This window comes from Rhipicephalus microplus, unplaced genomic scaffold (assembly GCF_043290135.1).
Source record: "Rhipicephalus microplus isolate Deutch F79 unplaced genomic scaffold, USDA_Rmic scaffold_20, whole genome shotgun sequence".
Lineage (NCBI taxonomy): Eukaryota > Metazoa > Arthropoda > Arachnida > Ixodida > Ixodidae > Rhipicephalus > Rhipicephalus microplus.
Window position 1 is genome coordinate 6,326,028 of NW_027464593.1, and position 16,770 is coordinate 6,342,797.

A 16,770-nucleotide genomic window follows, 5' to 3' on the forward strand; every position below is an offset into this window, starting at 1 on the left:
TGAAAGGTTGACGACACTCGAAGTGTGAGTAACACGGAGGAAATCACTCTTCTCGGGTGGCCTATGGTCCCATAGGTGGCCTTGCCATGACTGGGGTCGTCTCTGTAGCTTTCCGCTTTAACTTTGGCATCAGCGATTCACTGGCTGGCTTCTCAGACAGGTCAGAAGGTGCCGCTGACACAACCGAGGAAGCGGAGTCGAGCTACGGTCCTTAGAATATTCTAGGAACAGTGGTTGGGCAGAGCAGTCACCGCTGTGGTGGCAGGCGTATCTTTCTCTGCACCTTGACCTAGCGTCGCAGGTTTAGCTCTCTGGTCTCCCAATGCAAAACTTAGCAGCCGGGGTCTTGTCTGAGGACATGTCGCAGAGATCGTTTGCAGGAACGCTGGAGGACTCGTCTCTTTTCTCAATATGACGATTCTGCTTTTGCTCTGGGTGGACGAGCTGAAGTTGGGAATGCTTGACTGTTGAACATGACGGGAACATCTCCGACTTCAGAATCCGGAGGAATGAAGAGCGGTGTAATCAGGCGACACCCGTCGGGCACTCTGTTTCTGTATGCTAGTCGGTGGGGCCCTTGATGTGTGACATCGGGCGGCTGCTGTTGCTGTTGGAGTTGATGGGTAGCCCCACCAAGTTTGCTGCACTCGTAGGCGCATTGCTCGTAGCTGTAGCTGGGCTCCCGAAGGCGTGACGCTATTGACTTCTTTGGTTAGGGTTGCAGCCACCATCCTCTGCTGCTGCTGCGCTTTCGAGTATTGCTCCTGGGCCTTCCACACTTCGGGGTCTTCAACCAGGGTGGTGCCAGACTGCCGCTGCTGGCTTCGAAAACCCGACAAGCTTTTTCCATACAATTTCTGGCGCCACACGTTGGCGTTTTTGCTGGCGTTTCCTTCTTTAGCATCAGTCGACGTCGATGATACCGGTGACGGTAGCGAAAAGTATGGTATATGCCTGTTAATCTCCGAAATGGCTGCAAGTATTCTCATGAAATTTTACGTGGTCACGAAAAATGCCGCATGGTATGAAGTGACATTCTTTTTTTATGCTTAGGTTCACTATCCTTACTATGGCGCACTCCCAAATTTTAAGGGTGGCTCACTTATTCACTGTACTTTTTCTCTGCAACTACCGAGATAAATGTAACCATATTCAGCCGTGTTATTGTAGAGACTTGTAGGTTACATCTGCTCTAAAAAACTATAACACTTTTATAAAGTTTTTGTAAAAAAATAAAAACGCTGCTTGCACAACGCCACGGAGGGGGCGTATTGATGTGTAATTTTTTTACAGCTACACTTTTTATAAAATCAGCATTTTTTTTAGTTCAGATTGTTTCTAATTTGTTGTAGCTCACGCATACAAAGTTTCATCAAAACCAATTTACTACTTTTTGAAAAAAGTTGCATTGAAGTTGACAAATTTATAAGAAACAAGGCTTCCGCAGGTTTGCTCCTTAGAGTACAGTGTATTCTTTGGTGCCAAAACTGCAATTTCGATTACCCTGACACACCCCCTTAACAGAAGAGAAAACTTGGCGTCTTGACTAGCACACTTTTCTTCCCGTTTCTTTGCTTATACTGGCAGTTTGCATGATGTACAACGTCTGTAGAGTCTATATAGGAAGAAAGAAAGCTTTCCAATTACCGCTCAGCGAAAATTATCTCCTTTTCGATTATCTTAAATGCTTTCGTTTCCGGGATACGATCCCGAAAAAGCTGTTTTTCTGCTTTTGCTACAACTTATTTACCAGAAGTGGTCTTTACGAAAATTGGCAGCTTCAATGACTTCGGGATGATATTTGTGAAACAAAGGTTGAAGTGCAGATAACAAAAAAAAATGAAGAAAGGAGTGATTTTGAGCTTACGAATCGTAACATCGGCGGGATGGCGGCAGGCGCATATTCTTCGTGTGCAGCAATATAGTCCAAGGTGACGGTCCACCGTCTGGAGAAGGCCAGTAATGTTTTGCAAATAAACGGACGCTCGTCAAGTTTCAACTAAAAATGATGAACGACGTTTCGATACCCCTAAGGGTTTCTTCTTCACATACAAGTGAAAAACTGTGAGCAGTGCCCGTGAACGTATATGGTACAATGATCTGGTGCAAGTCGGGTAGATTTCCGCGTGTCCTAATAATTGTATGGTGCGTCGACTGGATTATTAATGATTAATTCACAAAAAAGTGAAGTAATAATTCCCAGAGAAGTGATTTTTTCGTGTCGATAACAGTCGTAGAATTCCAATCAATGTTGTAGCCTGTGTTAAGATGATGTTCAGCTAGTGCGTTGACTGTGGTATGTCCCTTAGCTACGTCATTTCGGTTCTGCTTGATACGTACTCGTTTGCTGTGCAGCAGTCCCATGACAGGGTATCTTATACATCACTCCAGGATGGCGTTTCCGTTCGAACGGGTCCTTAACGTGGACCAGCTGACTTCTGAACTTGTGTGAGGGCACGTGCGCTACTTGTAGATGATAGCTCTTGAAAATTCTTGCGAGAGTTTCGCTTGCATCGGGAGCATAAGAAATCGGTTCAGTTTTTTTTAAGTACGTTGATGTTTTTCTGGGAGCGGCGTTCCTGCTGACGTGTAGTTGGCGAGGGTAGCCGTTGTTTTAAAGTCCTGATTTACTTTAGCGCATTCTGACCTTCGCGCTGAGTCGTCTGAGTGAAGCCGTAGGAGAGAACGCTTGAAGAGGGAAGCAGCCATAGAGCGTTCGTGGTCAATGAGATACAGCTAGGTTATACTGAGATACTTCCTTTTCTGTATTAACAGGAAAGGAAGTATCGTTGAATGATTATCACTCCATTGAAGCCAACCGCGAAGCCGACGTTCTTCCTGAGGTAGTGGATAGTGAATTCTCTAAGGTAGTAAATAAAACGTGCCTAAATATAGTCTCTTGTGAAACTGTGTTCCTTGGGACCATATTGGTGAGAACTAATATTGCGTCTAACAAAAAAAAAAGTCCTAAACTTTACAATTCTTTCCGTCTTTATTAGGCGTCTGATACGCACAGCTATCCAAGAACCTCCATGGGACGCTTACGACAAGTATGAAGTTCAGCTGAAAAGACCAGGGGCACTAATGCGTGCTGTTTTGGTTGAGTGTGAAAATAAGAGCTTATTAGAGAAGATATAAGCAAAGAGCAAATATTTCTTGATCGCGCTGAAACGATGTCACGAATTTCATTGATGTCAGCGAATTACAAGACGTGCACCACGATGAATGACCACATGTGCGAAAGGCCACTGCATAGCCGCGGCTTTCGCGATTGCCACGATGGATGTGGTGTACATGCATATACTGAACCTCGCTGCGACGGTGACGCCATGGAAGCAAGATTGCACTTGAGTGAGTCTGAAATTGTTTTCCGTGCTCTTGCAGCTCTGCCTGCGTACGTACGACTGGCAGCAACCGATGGAAAGTGAAGCCTTGATGTCAATATCCTCACGTGCGATACTTTTTTGTGTTTTTTACGTGACGCAAGCCCCACCGCAATATCTCGAATTGAACTATAGAATACGCGCATGCCTGTAACAAACAGTCCTGTGCAGCTGCCATCTGCTAGGCTCCTACGCTATTCGAAAACTGGACACCATGGAGAACGCCCGGAACAGGCGCTTCGCCAAAGGTCATATCATGCTGAATTCACCGGTTCTCGCACAGAACAGGCACATTTAGGTTAAAAAGAATTGGCGGCTGTACATCACAGTCACCCTCACCTTCTCGTGTTTGACACCAAAAGACATGCTTCTAAATGAATCAGATGAATTAGGATAAATAGTCTAATATTACGACGCCATGCGTCCCATGATGCTCTAGATTTGTTTCCTGGTTTTTACGAGTAAAGATTGATTCACAAAATCATGGGCCTTCAGCAGCCATTACTTCAAGAAAACCTGAATATGTTTAACAATGGTGAGACACTTCCGACTTAGTAAAAGTAAGGCCCAGAATTAGCGGCATCACCGCAAGCTGTATATTAAAACGACGGACGAAATCGCGATTTGACCCCGGGGATCACGTACTATGCCACCATTTGTCACCCGTTCCCGGGTACCCGCTTCGGTCTACGCGGAGCTATTCGAGAAATGGCGCAAGCCCAAATCACAGTCGGGATGTTGAGAGATCAATGCCGAAATCATCGCTTGTAATTGTGCCCTGCCGTGCTGGGTGCGGAAGGATACGAATCACGTCACATGTCCCGTGACTCACTCGTCCACAATCACGTCCGTCGTGAGAATACAACTTCAGATGACTGAGGCGGGAGGGAAGTGGCGCCCCCCCCCCCCCCCTCACTTGCGCACGCCTATGGATGACAGCGTGCCATGAAGGCGAAACTCGAAATATAACTGCCACATGTGGCCTTGCAGAATGACCTGCCCCAGATGAGAACCGGGAGCAACGGATGACAGCATGGGTGCAGCCCAGTCGTTTTAGTGCAGTGAGCGCCATGCGTTCTTTGCGACGGAGGAATCACTCCTGTAGCACCAGGTCCTATACATGTGCTGTCGTAACACCATACACAGGAAAACGGTGCGACCACAATTCTGCCGGGAAAGCTGGTCTTGTTAGCCGTCACATACACTGCGAAACGTTCAAATTATAAACCCTGTCAAAAAGATGCCAAGCTGCATTCCTAATCTGGACTGGTTAGTTCAGTATGTGACCGGGATTTGATTTTGTCTTTTGCAGGAAGCAGATCTGCACCGGGCGTATGGAAATATTTCCTGCTTATGAAATTGATTAGAGGAACTAGAACAGCGCCATTGTAGAGCTAGAGACAAACACGTACACACAAAACATTAGCGCCTGTCTCCTGTATATATTTGTCTCTGGAATTTACGCTGCTCTCATATAGGTAACAAACAAGCCCGACAGTATAGGCCAACTGATAACGGGTGTTACTTTCTTGAAGGGAGGTAAAGATTCGGGACTTGGGACGGGCATCAAAATTTTGTCCCAGTGCATGATATACAGACTGCTGAAAGATACAATATAACGCTGGCAAGTTTATTCTTCAAATCTAGCCTAAAAATGCGTTTTCACAAAATTACTTCTTTTTGGAGAGCAATGCTGCCGAGCGTATATGCTCAAGTCAAAATGCTGCCCCTCCTGAAATTAGTATTTACATGCGACGTTGGAAATCCTTTGCCTGCTTCATGTTTTATCGACACTGCTTTCTGGGATAACCGATTGTAGCAAGCACAGCGACCCATTGCCAAAAAGGTACACGCTAACTATCGATGCAGTAAATGTGTATGTGCACGCGTGAACGAGTGTTAAGAAATGATAGTGTATTTTTTAATATAGTCTTCCCATTAGAGGGGTGACTGAGCTATTCCAGCCTCACAAGAGGAGACAATCAAGTTTTTGAAGTGACGCACAACAAAAACACAATTTAGTTTTTTTGTTTATCCTTATTTAGTTTTACCACAGCATCAATATTTAGAAAACCTTGTTGTCTACTCAAGGATTTCTCGTAACTGCTGTCGACAATACTTGTCTGAACAAGTGTATACATTCGTTTCAAGACACGTCATAGTTTTAATCTTTTAGTGTATGACACCGCGTTCTTGGTGGCACCTTTTTGCGGTTTATGATGCTTGTGCAAATGTGAATAGTTCCACATGTAAGCTTAAAAACGCAATGAAGTTCTGAAATTATTGTGCAGCCCCAACTAGCCTTCGTCCCGCCTATCTTTCCAGAACGATGCGCTGTACTTTCGCTGGGCTCAATTCCAACACGAGCCATGATTTTAACGCGATAGCGTTAAAGAAATCGTTTCGCGGTAATAACGGCGTTGGTTTCATTGGTTGTGAACAAAACCCCATCTTGTGAATGACAGCAAAATCGAGAAAGATAGAAATAAAATAAATAATAAAAAAATCAGAAACCGTGTTAGGATTGAGCCCTGGCCGTCTTCGTGGCAAGCGGACGTTCTACCACGCAGTCATGTCTCTGCATGGAATCACAATGAAAATATTTTCATTCTTTTAAAAAAAGTTCATGCTTTGCAAACACACGCATCCTAAATTATAGGCTTCACAATACAACATGCAATATCGCAGTAATATTGCGTGGTACATTGCCATCGGGCATCAGAGCATGTCATTATCACAATGACTTCATGGTTGAAAGCGGGCCACTTATTACAACAGGCACGCGTTGGTGCGCGTATTCTCTTCAGACTACGCAGTGGGTGCATACAAAGTACGAAAAGATTTCACGCGCATAATTGCTCGCGGTTTAAAGCATGCTCCCATTTTTGCCAAATGCAGCAAAAGCTTCAGCGACACAAGACACTTTCAACTTCATGTATAACATTGCAGTAATCCACAATGTAAACTTCTCGAGTAACATCAGTAAAAAGTGAGCACTAAGTGGTTGAAGTGCGCACTAGGGACAGGATATCGCTATTACGTTGACGCATAAGAGAATTGCACTTTTTTGTCTTTGCTTTGATCGGTATATTTCACTCATCGACTGCGCTGTCACTGCTGGCGTCATGTGTTCTGCCACACGGGCTCCTCAACTCTATCGTTTTCTGGTTTGATTTTAATATTTTCCCGCTGACCCTGGATTAAAATGGAGTTTGAATCACTTTTGGAACCTACCTGTATGCCACGTACCGTGTTATGCGCCACACGGGACTGGTAGGAAGAGTTTCATGACGTATGCGATAGGCGAGGCACGTTATTGATGTCGTGTCTCTTGCATATTATTCGCCTTGCTTATTCTTAGGTTCTCTGCGCCAAATAGCATGGCTTTTTTTATCTCATTAGCGTCAGTGCAGGGTCGCGTGCAGGTCGCTGTGTGTGCAGGACAGAGTCTCTTAGTCCCTGTGTTTTTCTGTGCTCTCCCCTCTATGTCTGCAGTCTGTACCATTTCACTATTTCCTTTAAAGTGGCCATCATGCCCTTGGCACTATATACCGCGACATGGAGTCAGCCGAGTCAGTTTTTGTTTTCAGCTGCGTGGTTGGTTAGTCCTCACGTGGCCGTGTTGGCAGTCTCGTTGTGGTTTGCGTTCCCGCGTTCCGACCCGTCACAGCCCACGTAGGCTGAGTGAGTGATTGAGAGGGAACAACTTTATTGTGGTACAGTTATGATGGCTAGAAGCCACCATAGTACAGTGCAGACGCTGAGGTTGCCACGCGTCACCCGGCTACTACTACATGGGGACTGGCAGGTCTAGACTGACGGCCTTGTCGTGGGCACACTGGACGGCCAGGATTTGGTCCTGAAGTTCTGGCCTGTGCAGAAGCGCATCCCTCTCGAGTTCGCTATAAGTCGGTCAAAGCGACCCGCACTCTCAGAGCATGTGTGCTAACGTAGGGGTCTGCCCAGAAGCGGCGCAGGTGGCGTCATGGAATCTGTGAGGATAAATTGCATTTAGGTGTGCTAACGACGGGTAAAAATGGGTTTGAAGTAAACACAACGAGACGACCTGTCCTCTATTGAGTTTTGAATGTGGCATTGGGAATGCCCGCCTCGCCATGTAGTAATACTTGGTAATCTCATTGTGTGTAGTAGGTGTGCCTTTATGTCCCCCGTCGTTGGCACTGGAGCCGTCACCCAGGTCGAGAGCAGCGCGGTCAGTGAGCGCGCGCGCTGCTGTGTGGGCCGACTCGTTCGGGTTCAGTGCAACGCCGTTTACGGAGCCGACATGCACGGGGAACCAATGTATGGTGTGAGGGACAATCGTATCGCTGGTGGAGCTGTTCAAAATCCTGGCTGCCTGTTTTGATATGCGGCCCTTTTGAAAAGCTCTGACTGCGGATGCGGAGTCGCTGTACACCTCTTCGCACCGATCATTCAGCAGAGCGAGTGCGATGGCCACTTGTTCGGACACCTGGGGGTTCGTTGTGCGTACCGTGGAGCAGTTCGTAGTCGAGCCCGTCTGGTTTACGACCACCACTGCGAACTTCTTGCCATCTCGATATGATTCAGTGTCAACGATACTTGCATTTACGCCACCTTTTCCCGTTTGCTTCAGTAGAGCCGTCGCCCTTGCCAACGACATCCCTCATTGTATACAGGGTGAGTGTTGCGGGGTATTGGGGCAACAATGACGTTTTCCTGTATATGTTTTGATATACGCACGTTATACGTGGGCCGGAAACACCTCCATCACCGCAGCTCCATGGTGTTTTCGAGCTTGCGCAGTATGGGAGTGACCTCACCACATACCCTACCCTTGGCATAGCTCTTCACTGTCGTTGTAGAGTCACACAGCATGGTAGTGCATCGGGAGTCGGAGACAGCCTAGGTGATCGCCACCTCCTCCAGGCTGTGAACCTCGTTGCACTCGTCGATGTCCTGACGACCACCACTGCGTATCAAGTGGGAAGCTCGAAGAAGAACGTGCCCGGGCCGCCGGCTTCGGTTCGCCGAAGCAAGGTTCCGTAAAGCTAGGTGGCACCACGTGATTCAACTTGTCACGTCACAGCTATTACAGCGCCTCATGTCTCCAGTGGTGGGCCTCGTGCACAATAACACTAAGACTAAGATAGTAGAGGTGTAATGGCAAATATGACCGCAAGGCGATCACATTGATGGCATCCCCACTGAGAACTGAGCTTCAGCAAGTGAGAAAATAATGCTACATGCATGTTAACATTTTGTGAGACGAGGTGCGTGTGTGCCTGACGAAGAGGACGAAGGGCGGTTTCCGTCTCCACTCGATCGGTGGTGAAACGGTCACGCCATTACTGCTGGTTTTAAGCACATCTCATCCACAGCCTCGTCGATAAGGCGCCGCGTCTTATCCGTAACATATCTGGTGAAGGTGGAACATTCCCCGTCCTCACCACGAAGCTTCGCAGTGGCCGCACCGTTCAGTCTCCGGCCATGGCTACCAATGACAACAACCCGTCAGTGACTCTATCTGTAGCTGCAGCTGGTACGTTCTCCGCACAACCTGGGCTTGACGTTGACTACTGGCTCTGTATGTACGAGTGTGTTAGCAGACACACCGATGGGACCCATGATGCTCGCCAACGTAATCTTTTACTTGGACGGCACACCACGTGTTTGGTTCGACGCCCATCAGACCGAGATCACCAGCTGGGATATCTTCAAGGAGCGACTACGCGACATCTTTGGGGACCCGTCCGGTCGCCAAATGGAAGCGCGAAAAGAACTCGCCACTTGTGTGCAGTCCTCAACTGAGTCGTACGTCTCCTACATACAAGACGTGCTCGCGTTGTGCCGGAAAGTGGACGAGGAAATTACAGAGAGTGACAAGGTGGATAACATACTTAAGGGCATCGCGGACGACGCCTTCAACTTGCTCGTGTACGCTAACGTCACGACCGTCGATGTGATTATTAAACAATGCCACCGCTTTGAAAGGGCCAAAAGCCGCCGTGTCCTGCGTCGATTCACGCTGCTACCAAACGCGGCTGTTACATCTACCTGCACCGATCTCAGTGCCGCACCACCTATGCAGGAGAACGTGACACGTATAGTTCGACGGGAGCTTGAGGCGTCAAGTCCGGCGCCATTTTTTTCACTTCCACTCGACCATAGCGCCGCACAAACACCTCCGGCGGTCTCTATTATTCGAGGCGTCGTGAGGCAAGAAAGTGCAAACCTCGGTTTTCCTGTAGCCTGCTCTGTCTCCCGACCCGCCTCCTAGACCAATGAAAATAAATGCACTACGCCATGACTCATATTTTCTTCTGCGATCCCGCAATCCGACAGAATGGAGAACAGCAGACGACAAACCAATCTGCTTCCGCTGTCACCGAGTTGGCCATGTCTTTCGCTACTGTCGCATCACTTGGACGCCCCACCGTTGAAGCCGATTTTCTTCACCTCGGCCATACGCGGACCCCCGTCGGTATTCGCCCAGCCGTGAGTATTCTGCTTCCGACGCACATAACAGCCGCTCTACCACTCGTTCACCGTCACTGCAACGCCGTCATTCTCCATAGCCCCAACGCCGCCGCTATCCATCGCCGACTAACTATGGATCTTCCCGGACAGAAAACTAGATTATGGAGCTCCTGGAGGTAGTATGCATCAAGTGTGAGTGACCCGAATCCTCCGTCGACGCTCCTTACTAATAAGAACTTGCTGGAAGTGCGTGTGGACGGTCTTTCTTTGACGGCTTCAGTTGACACTGGAGCTCAGGGGTCTATAATGAGTGCTCGTCTCTGTCGCCGCCTCAAAGAAGTACTCACGCCTGCCGCAACACAAGCCGTCCGTGTCACCGATGGTGGAACTGTGGCCGTCATTGGAATGTGTACCGTACGTATTAGCCTTGCCGGCCGCCATGTTCCTGTTTTATTTACCGTGTTCGACAATTGCCTTGATGACCTCATCTTCGGGATGGACTTCTTATCGACGCATTCTGCCCTGATCGACTGTTCCGCCGGCACTCTCTGTTTAGAACTTTCTCTTTTTCCAGATTCTCGCCCCGAGCTGCCGAAAAGCCTCTGTGCCACACACTTCAGTCGGACACCGACTGAAGTTCACCTGTTGTTGACGGTGATTATGTCGTCACACCTATTCCTGATGTTCTCCTGGCACGCGACATCACTGTGCCACACTCCGTCGTAACCATGGCCTCTAACCGAACATGTCTGCCAATTATCAATTTTGGTTTCACGCAGCAAGTACTACCACACAAAATTTCAGTCACCGCACTTCGACCATTAATAGACGCCCACGTCATCGCTTTTGCGGCAGACTCATGCTCCGATCTTCCATGTCGCCCGCAGGATGCCACATCCCTCGATGCGGCCTTGCGCCCCATGATCGATCCGAAATTCAAACCTTAGCCGTCCGACTCCCTATTCCGCCTTCTGGCTTCCTACCGCGACATATTTGACATCGACAGCAGTCCACTCGGTCAGACTTCCCTCGTGAAGCACCGCATTAATACAGCTGATTCTCCTCCCATTCATCGCCGACCATACCGGGTGTCTGCCACGGAGCGTAAGGTAATTCAAGAAGAAGTCAACAAGATGCTAGCCAAAGGAATTATTGAACCCTCCTCGAACCCTTGGGAATCTCCTGTTGTGATCGTTAAAAAGTAAGATGACACGTGGTGCTTCTGCGCCGATTACCGCCATCTTAATCGAATCATGAAAAAAGACGTTTATCCTTTGCCCCGAATCGATGACGCCTTCGAGTATCTTCATGGCGTGCGATACTTTTCTTCAATTGACCTACGTTCAAGCTATTGGCAGATTGCGGTGGACGAGAAAGACCAAGAAAAGACTGCGTTTGTAACTCCCGACGGCCTATACAAATTTAAGTTGATGCCGTTTGGGCTATTCAACACCCCAGCCACGTTTAAGCGTATGATGGACTCGCTAATTCAAGGGTTTCAAGCGGTCAACTTGCCTGTGTTACCTGGATGATGTCCTTGTATATTAGTCTACATTTGAGACAGACCTCCAGCGTTTGTAAGTGGTTTTCGACATCTTCCGCAATGCTGGCCTTCAACTAAACTCGTCGAAATGTCGTTTCGGCCGCCAGCAGATTACGGTGTTGGGCCGTCTTGTCGACGCATCAGGTGTGCAGCCTGACCCGGAGAAAATTCGTGCCGTCACGAGCTTTCCTGTACCGCAGTCTGTCAAAGACGTCCGCAGCTTTGTGGGACTTTGTTCATATTTATGAAGGTTCGTCAAAGATTTTGCAACAGTCGCTCGACCACTCACCGACCTTCTGAAAAAAGACGCGACCTTTACGTGGGGTGCCACTCAAGCTGCCGCTTTTTCTCTACTCATCACCCTCCTCACTACTCCACCTATATTGGCCCACTTTGACCCGTCTGCTCCGACAGAAGTCAGAACCAATGCGAGTGGTCACGGGAATGGAGCCGTCCTAGCCAAACGCCAGCGGGGATACGACCGAGTCATCACTTACGCTATCCTTATCACAGCTGCCGAGCGCAACTATTCAATAACAGAGCGTGAATGTCTTGCTCTTGTTTGGGTAGTCACAAAGTTTCACCCATATTTATATACCACGAGTTTCTCTGTAATAACGCACCACCATGCGCTATGTTGGCTTTCGTCCCTGAAGGATCCTACTGGCCGGCTCGGGCGCTGGTGTCTGCGACTGGAAGAGTATATCTTCACGGTGACGTACAAGTCCGGACGCCTACATAAGGACGCAGACTGCCTGTCCCGTTACCCGGTTGCTGAGTCGATCACTATGCCTGACACCGACACCGAGCCTTGCGTCTTTTCCCTTTCACAAATGACATGCATTGGTGACGAGCAGCGCCATGATGCGTCCTCGCGTGCAACCATTGAGCGCCTCGAATCACCATCTTCCAGTCAGTCCCATCACTCATTTATGCTCCACAATGGTGTATTATAACGCCAAAGTTTTGAGCCGGAAGGACCGGCCCTGCTGATTGTCATTTCGAAACACTTTTGCTCGGAAGTTCTACATGAACTTCATGACCTTCCGACTGCTCGTCACCTTGGTGTGTCACGCACTTACGACCGAATACGCCGACGCTTATTTTGGCCAGGGCTTGCATACTCAGTCAGAAGATACGTTGTGGCTTGTAAGAAATGCCAACGCCGCAAAACACCAGCCACACTTCCCGCCGGATGCCTTCAACCACTTGACATTCCGTCAGAACCATTCTTCGCGTTGGCTTGGACCTACTTGGCCTTTTCCCCTTGTCTTCCTCGGGTAACAAGTGGATAGCCGTGGCCACCGACTACGCCACGGGTTATGCCATTACACGAGCTCTTCTAACAAGCTGCACCACAGATGTCACCGACTTCCTTCACAAAAACGTGATTTTGCAACACGGAGTCCCACGGCAGCTGCTTACAGACCGTGGCCGCACCTTTTTGTCGAAGATGATAGCCGACATCTTGCAGTCCTGTCAAACGAGACACAATCTAACAACGTCATACCACCCGCAAACCAATGAACTCACGGAGCGTCATAATCGAACTCTTGCACACATACTCGCTAAGTATGTTTCTACCAACCATACCGACTGGGACCTCGCGTTGCCGTACGTCACACTTGCCTACAATTATTCTCGCCATGACACTGCCGCTTACTCCGTATTTTTTCTGTTGTTTGGCCGAGAACCTACATTACCCACAGTCATTCCGTCTACCACGACACCGACCAGCGAATATGCCCTTGACGCTATCACTCGGGCTGCCCACGCACGCGAAATCACCCGCGCTCGCTTCCTGGCCTCTCAAGAGAACCAGCGGCGTTTGTACAATCAACGGCACCGCCACGTGTACTTGTTACCCGGTTCATTGGTGCTGCTGTGGCCCCCGACTCGTCAAGACGGCTTGTCGGAAAAACTTCTTTCCCGCTAAACAGGTCCATATCGAGTCCTTCGTGAAATTACTCCTGTGACATACGAAATTGCCCCTGCTGCCTCATTGCCTTCAACTGCACCGCAGACCACCGATATTGTACGTGTGGCACGCTTAAAGCCTTACCATTCTCCCACTGACGTTGACATCGAGATGGGTTGAGACGGCACTGCCGCTGGAGATCATGCTACATGCATGTTGACATTTTGTGGGACGATGTGCGTGTGTGCCTGACGAATAGGATGAAGGGTGGTCTCCGCTCAATCGCTGGTGAACCGGTTCCGCCACTACTGCTGGTTTTAAACACATCTGATCCACAGCCTCGTCGATAAGGCGTTGCGTTTTATCCGTAACATATCTGGTGAAGGTGGAACATTCCCCGTCCTCACCACGAAGCTTCGCAGTGGCCGCACCGTTCAGCCTCCGGCCATGGCTACCAATGACAACAACCCGTCAGTGACTCTAACTGTAGCTGCAGCCGGTACGTTCTCCGCACAACCTGGGCTTGACGTTGACTACTGGCTCCGTATGTACGAGTGTGTTAGCCAGACACACCGATGGGACCCATGATGCTCGCCAACGTAATCTTTTACTTGGACGGCACCCCACGTGTTTGGTTCGACGCCCATCAGACCGAGATCACCAGTTGGGATATCTTCAAGGAGCGACTACGCGACATCTTTGGGGACCCGTCCAGTCGCCAAATGGAAGCGCGAAAAGAACTCGCCACTTGTGTGCCGTCCTAAACTGAGTCGTATGTCTTCTACATACAGGACGTGCTCGCGTTGTGCCGGAAAGTAGACGAGGTACTGTGTTAAGGCCAATTACATTCGTAATTTAGGTCAATGAACTAAATAATCAATTGTCATTCTCAATCAGACTTTTCGCAGAAGATTGTGTAATTAAGAAGGAAATTACTAACCATATCGATGTGAGCACGCCACGATCTGACATTCACCGAACAACCCACTGGCGCTATCAATAGGAAATGGAAATAAATGCTTTCGGAGTGAAGTACGTTCAATTTACATGAACTACGAAACCTGAGTGACATGCTTGCATGATTAAAAATATACCAGTGAAAAATGTTCACACAATAAAATAATTAGGCGTTTGTCCTGCACACAACCTCTCATAGAATACTCACGTTGAGGCAATATCCAGTAAGGCTTTAAGAGCTCTAGGATTCATTAAACGAAATTTGCACTATGCTAACCAGCCCACCAAACTTCTTGCATACACAACTTTAGTTCGCTCGAAAATGGAATGCGCCGCCCTTATTTTACGTACCAACTAGAAACACCTTATTCATAATCTAGAGGTCATTAAAAACAAAGCAGCCCGCTTTAGCACAGGAAAATATTTCCGGCTATATAGCATAACAGCTATTAGAACGTAGTTAAAATATCCTGTTCAACAAAAACGTAGTCTCATTTCCACAGGCTTTACTTCAGTGATTTATCCTTCTTACATTCACAGATTAAACCGAGTCATTGCATTTTTCCACACCTGGATCATGCTTACAAAATGCAACCCATGTTTGCCTGTACTGACCTCTTTTGTGACTCACCATTGTTTCTTGTGATTTATCATTACAATAAACTGCCAAGCGATGTTGCAATGGGGTGCAATCACGGCACACATGTCAGCAGATTAAAGCAGATGTCGAATGTTGAAGTGTAATACTTTGTAGCTTTTTTTATTGCTTAGTCTAGCGCCAATATTACCTTAATTATATGCCTTGTTTCATGCCTCGCTGAGCGCTGCATCGCATTACCATATTTTCTGTGATGCGAATTTGTGCTGTTTACTTTTATCTTTTTCGCATGTTCTGTGTAAACATTTCTTTCGTAGACATAACCCTGCAATATTGTAAGTATACCCCCCCCCCCTAATATGAAAAGACCACATGGGTCCTTATGGTATATGAATAAATAAATGAAAGAATAAATAAATCCACTCAAGCTTACAGCGTATCTGGGGCATTCAGCGTTGCAGAATGACTTGTTCTTGAGCTAGTTGCAGTGGTGCTTGCTAATAATTACAATGTAGTGAGAAAAAACACAAAGGATCCAGACAAACTCTGTGTCCTCAAGCAGCTGTGTTATGTGGTTCTGTGCGTCAATTGTGTCATTTCTCGCATTACGATCATTAGAACAGCGTTATGACTAATATGCCGCAAGATCTGCTCACCTGGCTTTACCGCAGCCTAAGTTTCGTGCTCAGCTTCATGTATGCACGCACACGTTTCGGTGAACTGACATCAACTCACCCAACAATTTACCGTGGTGTCCGTGTATACAACAAGGCAAAATTTGTGTTAGCTCTTGTCTAGTAATCTTCGAAGTAAATTAGAAGTGTGGCGGTTTGGGCTAGTTGGTATAACATGAAGATAGTTATAGCGCGAGAACAGATAGACGACAACTTATCTTGTCCCTTTGTCGTTGTTCTGTTCTCGCGCTATAATTATCGTCTGAAGAATGAAATATTGACCATACCGACATAATTCAGCAAAAGCCATCAATGGAAGCTTACCAGTCTTCTTCAGCCACTTGGAAATTCACGCCCAACTTCATCAAATTCCATCCAGCTGTTCCTTCCTCAGCCATAATCGTATACGTCCCTACATAGGAACTGTGCAGCCGCCTACTTTCCCCAACGCAACAGTGCTGGCGCGGATGAAGTTGTGTAACAGACAGGGGGACGTGTCCCTGGGCAGACCCGCATCCATATGCCAAAGGCATGGCGCAGGGTAGCGTGGCATTGTACAGCGCATACGTGTCATGGCCTTAAATGTAGACGTCTCGTGTACTAAGTGGTGATCTATCTTTATCAGACTGCGTAGTATTCCAAAAGGTGGTCATGGTCACCATTCTAAAGTTGGATGACATTTAGTTTAAGCGACTAAAATGGGTTCTTGGACTAGCTGGTGCATGGTCAAATAAATATTGATGGTATAAATGAACGAGGAAAAGATGATATGTGGGGTTTGACGTCCCAAAACCACCATATGATTATGAGAGACGTCGTAGTGGAGGACTCCGGAAATTTAGACCACCTGGTGTTCTTTAACGTGCACCGAAATCTGAGCACATGGGCCTACAGCATTTCCACCTCCTTTGGAAATGCAGCCGCCGCAGCCGGGATTCGATCCCACGACTTGCGGGTCAGCAGCCTAGTACTTTAGCCACTAGACCACCGCGGTGGGGCGAACGAGGACAAGAAACAATAGTACTGACGCCGACTAACAACGGATTTGTTGGAAATAACCTTGCATCCCAGTTGACTTCAAACGCGAGTCAAATGGGTAATCACCGTTACAGACTGACAGGCGTTCTTCAGTTATGAAGACTGGTCTAAGAAGTGCAATTTGTGGTTATATATTGCTGCGCGTCAGTGTGTGATCTGTCAATGTTTATAGCAGCAAATTCCACTTTTACACAACTCTT